General features: G+C 45.2%; 1 protein-coding gene across 1 annotated transcript in view; it reads right to left on the reverse strand.

Moving 5' to 3' along the window:
• The window catches only part of LOC141080593 (interleukin-5 receptor subunit alpha-like), a 123670-nt gene extending 118871 nt beyond the window's left edge, over window positions 1-4799 (reverse strand). Inside the window, exon 1 of the mRNA XM_073565920.1 lies at window positions 4551-4799. The gene's annotated coding sequence lies outside the window, so the exon portion shown is untranslated. The remainder of the gene's footprint in view (window positions 1-4550) is intronic.
• Between the last annotated feature and the right edge of the window lie 1201 nt (window positions 4800-6000).

Genomic DNA, 6000 nt, shown 5'->3' on the forward strand with positions numbered 1-6000 from the left:
ATGGATGGCATGGACTTTGTAGTGAGGCTGCCCAAGTCCAGGGGCAACACGGTTATCTGGGTTGTCACCGATCATTTCTCCAAAATGGTGCATCAGGTGCCTCTCACAAGGCTGCACGGGGTCTGGCAGCGCTGTTTATTAAGCATATATTTTGTCTTCATGGTAAGCTAAATAAGGTAGTCAGTGACCGGGGCCCCCAGTTTGTGTCTCGGTTTTGGATAGAACTCTGTAGTCTCCTCAGCATTGAGCTGAATCTCTCCTCGGCATATCATCCCAGGACAAATGGGTTGGTAAAGAGGGCCAACCAGACCCTGGTCACATATCTACAACACTTTGTCTCGGCAAGGCAGGATGACTGGGCGTCCCTGCTACCTTGGGCGGAGTTTGCATTGAACAACGCTGTGGCCGATTCCACCGGTCAGACCCCATTCCTCCTCAGTTATGGCCAGCTTCCTCGGGTCCCTGTTCCCGTGCCCGTGTCTTCCACCAATTCTAGGGTGGCAGACTGGGTGGTAGAGGCAAATTACATTTGGGATCGCATTCAGGGTGCCATCCGGGCCTCCAAGGAAAGAATGAGGGCCTCCACCGACGCACACTGGTGCCCCATTCCGACCTTCTCCCCTGGCGACTTAGTGTGGCTCTCCGCCCGTAACATCAGGCTGAGGGTCGAGTCCACTAAGTTTGCACCTCACTACATTCGTCCTTTCAAGGTCCTCGAACAGGTCAACCCTGTAGTCTACTGGCTGGCCCTTTCCCCACTCCTGGGTATCACTGATACCTTCCACGTTTCTCTCCTTAAGCCCGTTCACATGTCCAGGTTCTCCGAGTCATCTGCCAGGACATCAAGCTTGCCCTCGGATGAGCTTGAGGTGAATGCCATAGTGGGCTGCAAGGTAGTACGTGGAAAAAAGTATTATGTGGTGGATTGGAGGGGTCATGGCCCAGATGATCGGACCTGGGAGCCAGTGGAGAACATCCGTGCTCCACTACTCATTGCGGCCTTTGAGCGTAGCAAGGCTCAGGGGGGCCTAGGGGGGTAATGTTAGGTGTCGAGTTTCCCCCACTGCACAGGGGGAATCTCGAGCCATTGTCCTTTGCGGTCTCCCATTCCTCTGCGGCCACAGAAGTTCCTGTTCAGCAGAGACATTGGTCCAGGTGTCTTGCCCAGGCTAGTGCTTGTCGTCTGGTTGCTCCTTCAGGCTCAGCTGTAACATCATGCTTACGTCAGCAGCAAGCAGACGCTCCAGGGACTAAGTCCTGTATTTTGCCTACTGAGCATGTCCATGGGACGACCTATCATTGGAGGTCGGAGGTCACATGCGCAGCTCCCATTCCTGCTCTGATTGGTCCACTACTGGGAAGGTCCTGGAAGGACGCCACTATAAAAGAGTCACATGGCCGCTTGGCCATGCGCTAGTATAGACTCTTATGCTTATGGTGTGTATGATGATGGATGCATGTATCTGGTGACTGACTCATTAGAAACCCCTACCCTTGGTTGTGCCTGTTGTTAGGATCTAGTGGTGAGAGTCAGCGCCTGTCAGTGGCCAGGCTTTAGGCCACAGTGCTCCAGGTCAGCACCTCACATAGCACAATATTGTGCCATCCAGCGCAAGCCACATAAGTACCGCATCTACTGCGGCGCCCAGTGCTGGTGAGTCTAGAAGGACAGAGCCCTGTGACTTTACACCAGTGCTCACTTCGCCAAGGTCTGTGAGATTAACAGGCTTCGGCATTTATATTCGGCGGTAGGGCGGCTCTGTGAGGCAACAGAGTCCGCCTTGTACACACCGGGTGATGTTAACCCACGTGCGTTCACGTATTATACTGCCATATAGTATCTGCCATTACTTAGCTGCAGTATTCCATCTCTGCACGGTGGACCCCAGGCTGCGAATGCACCTCATTATCATTTTATTATTTTTGGTGCGTTCCACCAGCCTAAGAGGAGGTCTGCTGTTATAGCAGAAACTTTGCAAATTCCACAATCTATTTGAGCAAAATAGTGACCCGGCCCGTGGCCCTGGGCATGCAGTAAAATGATTTTGGCAAATGTTTATAGGGGATTAATTCGTGACGCCACCCGTGGTGTTCAGCAATAAGAAGATGGCCGACGCTGCAGTTCAGATCCACTGGGGAAGTTGGTGACGCAGCAGAGTAGGTACAGCTCTCCACGGGTAGAGCTATACCCCAGGGCAGTTATAGTGTTAAAGGGGATGGTAATGGTTGTAGTGCAGTACAAGTGACGCGTAAATAAATCTGAGGACACAATAATGTGCAGTCTTCAAACTTTTACTCACGGTCTTTCAGGTACAATCCCCAGCCAGGGTTCTGTGTTCTGGTCGGTGGTCCAGCCAGCTCTCAGGTAATTTGGGGTACATTTTGCCAGAACCCCCTTCTTATGTTCCTTCTCTGGCCATCTCACTGCACTGGCTCCCACCTCTCCTGCCCTCCCCCTCACACACAGTGTCCAAATTCAGCAGCCTTGGTTCCTGTCGGGCGATGTTTTCTTGGTCCCCTTGATCCTATCTGTTTGCCTTTTCAGCAAATGGGTGTGGATTTGGCTGTCATACATACACTCATCACAGCCTCTGGTTTGCTAGATGAGTCCTGCAGTCTCTCCACTAGTCTGGGACTGGTCCACTACTGTGACCTGGTCCTTCCACCCGACTACAGTCGGCATGAATTTGGGCGCCATGGGTGGAGTCTTCACTTCCCATGCCCCTAGGACACGTCATACTCTTCTCACTCTTCTCTAGTCTTGGGACGAGCTCCTCATGCCTCCAGTTCCTTCCACCAACTGAACACACTATTCTAATAATCCCTTCCTTTAAGCACCTCCCCTTCTACCTAGTCCCTCCCTGGCCTGGAGAGGTCTAGTGTTGGGTGTTAGTGTGAGGGGACTGGGTAGTGTCCCCTCCTTACTCGAGAGCAGAGTACCACACCTCTGGCTGACGTGCAGTACCTCTGTTGCAACTGGACCCTCAGGGGTGCCACACATGTACATATTGCATATGTTTTCATCACAGCTACAGTTATACCTATTAAAATATGTGTTGCTGATCACATGTCAGTTTATTTCTTGGACCATATGTTCATGCAAAATATAAAGAGACCCATTTGTTTTTTTCTGGCAACACAGATGAAAAGGGCCAATACTAAGTCTATGGGTCCGTGAAAACCATCAGTGCATCATTCGTGTGTTGTCCGTATATCCGTGTATAACATAGCAAAGGATACACACCAATGACACAGTGCCATTTTTCCAAGTACGTGTTTGAAGGGAACCTGTCATCAGAAATAACACTGTTAACCTACACATATGCGGTTAATCTGCAGGTTAACAGCGTTATGATTCTGTTTGGCTCCTGTACGCAGCTGAATGCAGTGAGGAGAAAATTAACTTTATTCTCCCCGCCAGCATTCGGTATCCAGTCATAGAGGTGGGGGCAGTTCAGTCACCGATCTGAGTAGACAGAGCGGCGGCTGTAACTGCGCCACAACCCTCACTAAAACTTGGCCGCAATGTAGAGCCATTGTCAGTCAGGGCTAGGGGGAGCGGTTACAGCGGCTACTTAACACAGGCGCCGGCCCTATGACTGAATACTATTTAATGGCGAGGGAATAAAGATAATTTTATCCCTGCCACATTCGGCTGTATGTGGGCGCCGGACAGCATAATAACGCTATTAACCTGCAGATTACACCCATATCTGCAGGTTAACTGCATTATTTCTGGTGACAGGTTCCCTTTAAACACTGACATCTGAATGAGGACTTAGGCCACGTTTCTACATTCACTGTTTGGTCAGCATTTTACCTCAGTATTTGTAAGCCAAAACCAGGAGTGGAACAATCCAAGGAAAAGTATAATAGAAATGTCACCATTTTTGTATTTATCATCCACTCCTGACTTTGGCTTACAAATACTCAGGTAAAATACTGACCAAATACTCAACGTGTGAACTTGGCCTAAGAATGAACGTGGTCTTAGCCAGAGGAGGGGGGTTCCCCAAATCTCGCTCTCCCTTTATGAGCCATAAACTAGAGCCAATGCTTAAAGCAGCTTCTGCTGCATAGTACTCCATGTAATCTTTTAATATGAATATTTCCTAAAATGAACAAGCCACACTCCACAGAGTTTCCCCTGAGTCAATGCAAGATGATTGACAGTAGTTAGGAAAGAAGAATGTGCAGCGATCAGGTAATTTATGAAGACACTACATTTTAAAAAGGGTCTGTTCATTGGGGCAATTCCTCTTAACAAGACAAAAAAACAAAAGAACATTTTTTAGCGATATTGTCATGTACCTTAAACGATTAATTATCATTATATGAAAACTGTTATATCTATAGTGCAAGCCACTATTACTATTTGATGTCACTTTCTGTAATCCACCAAATTCCTGAATCAGTCAGTTCTTCAAATCTACTCATCACCTAATATGTATAAGGTAATATGTTATATAAAGCATTGTGTAATATTGATAACTCAAGTATTCACAGTAGAATGTTACTTGCACATATGAGATATAGTATCTCTTGCTCACCTTTTTGCTTCATGGAGAGTATTCAAGTCATTCCATGTTGAAATTGTGAAATCAATCCAAGAGCCAGTACTGGACATCAGACATGTTCAGATATTTCTACGCTTATTCCATGATGGGATTGACTGATTTATCTATTTGGATTATATGAAGCCATGGAGTCTTTAAGCTACTAATAACGATTGCATACAAATCACTAGTTCCTTAACAAAAGCTTGTGCAATTCAAACTGAAATCTTACAGAAGACAAGGAAGTAAGCAAAAGGGAAATGTGTCAGACATAGGAACATACAACACGTAAGGATGAAATGGGTTTATGGCTGTCATAGTACAAAATATACTGTAGCTTTAGCAGACCTGCTACACCCTGAGGCAAATGATGCAATCATAGCATGAAAGAACCACAAAAATAGCATGACGTTTATAATATCAAGTGCATTTTTTAGTGGTTTGGAAAACAAAAATGAAAAAAAAAATCTACATTCATTCATAGATATACTTTAGAAGAAATCCATTTTAGGTATATGAGACGGATGTTTTATTAGAACAAGTTTCAACTATTTTGCTATATTGGAATTTTTTATAGTCAAGGTCCACTTTAATAGGTACCTACCTAATAATAATACTAATAAAATCATAATTTCGATAGCGCCAATATATTATAGGGGATGCTGTGTGCTGTTAATTGGTGAGGGTTACTGAGACCACTCTGGTGAGAGAGATATAAGGACCTGAAGGCTTACTCACTTCAGCCCGATTGGTGGGTGTCTCAGGTCCTGTACCCACACAGTGAGCAACAGCACACAGCAGACTCTTCACATATAAACAATAACATTAATGCAGCACTCATACATCTGTTTTTTTATGTGATGTTCACATATAGGACATGTACGCATTATAGTCTATACACATCCATGTTTTTTGCGGACAATGTGTCTGCAGAAAAATCATGCAGACATATCCATTTTTTATCGATCTAATGGATGAAAGTCAACCATATAATTCTATGGGTCTATGAAAATCATGGCCAGCACACAGATGACATCCGTGTGCAATTCGCGTGATTCAATATTGTAATGGATAAGAAATGCTTTGCATATTATTTATTTATCTTTCCATATGAAAAAAATCAATGATGAATTACTTCTGGCAAAAATTGACACATTGACCAAACACTGATGAAACTCTGATCCAAACCAGTGAAGACATTCGTACCATTTTTTGCATATGTAAAAAATCACTGACAGCTGAATGAGGCCTTAATAATAGTTACCCTTTAAGATAGAAACTACCGTCCTTTGCCTCTTCGTCATACCCCCATGCCTCCCCCCCTCTTATTTTTTTAACTGTTTTACAAGGTAATGATAATTATACAGTTCTGTGGTACATAATCAGTGCCATACAGGATGATACCCAAAAGAAAAATGTTATCTGTTGAAAATACTGGCAAATA

The sequence above is a fragment of the Dendrobates tinctorius genome, unplaced genomic scaffold, assembly GCF_039654945.1.
Source record: "Dendrobates tinctorius isolate UK_male_01 unplaced genomic scaffold, ASM3965494v1 ptg000016l, whole genome shotgun sequence".
NCBI lineage: Eukaryota > Metazoa > Chordata > Amphibia > Anura > Dendrobatidae > Dendrobates > Dendrobates tinctorius.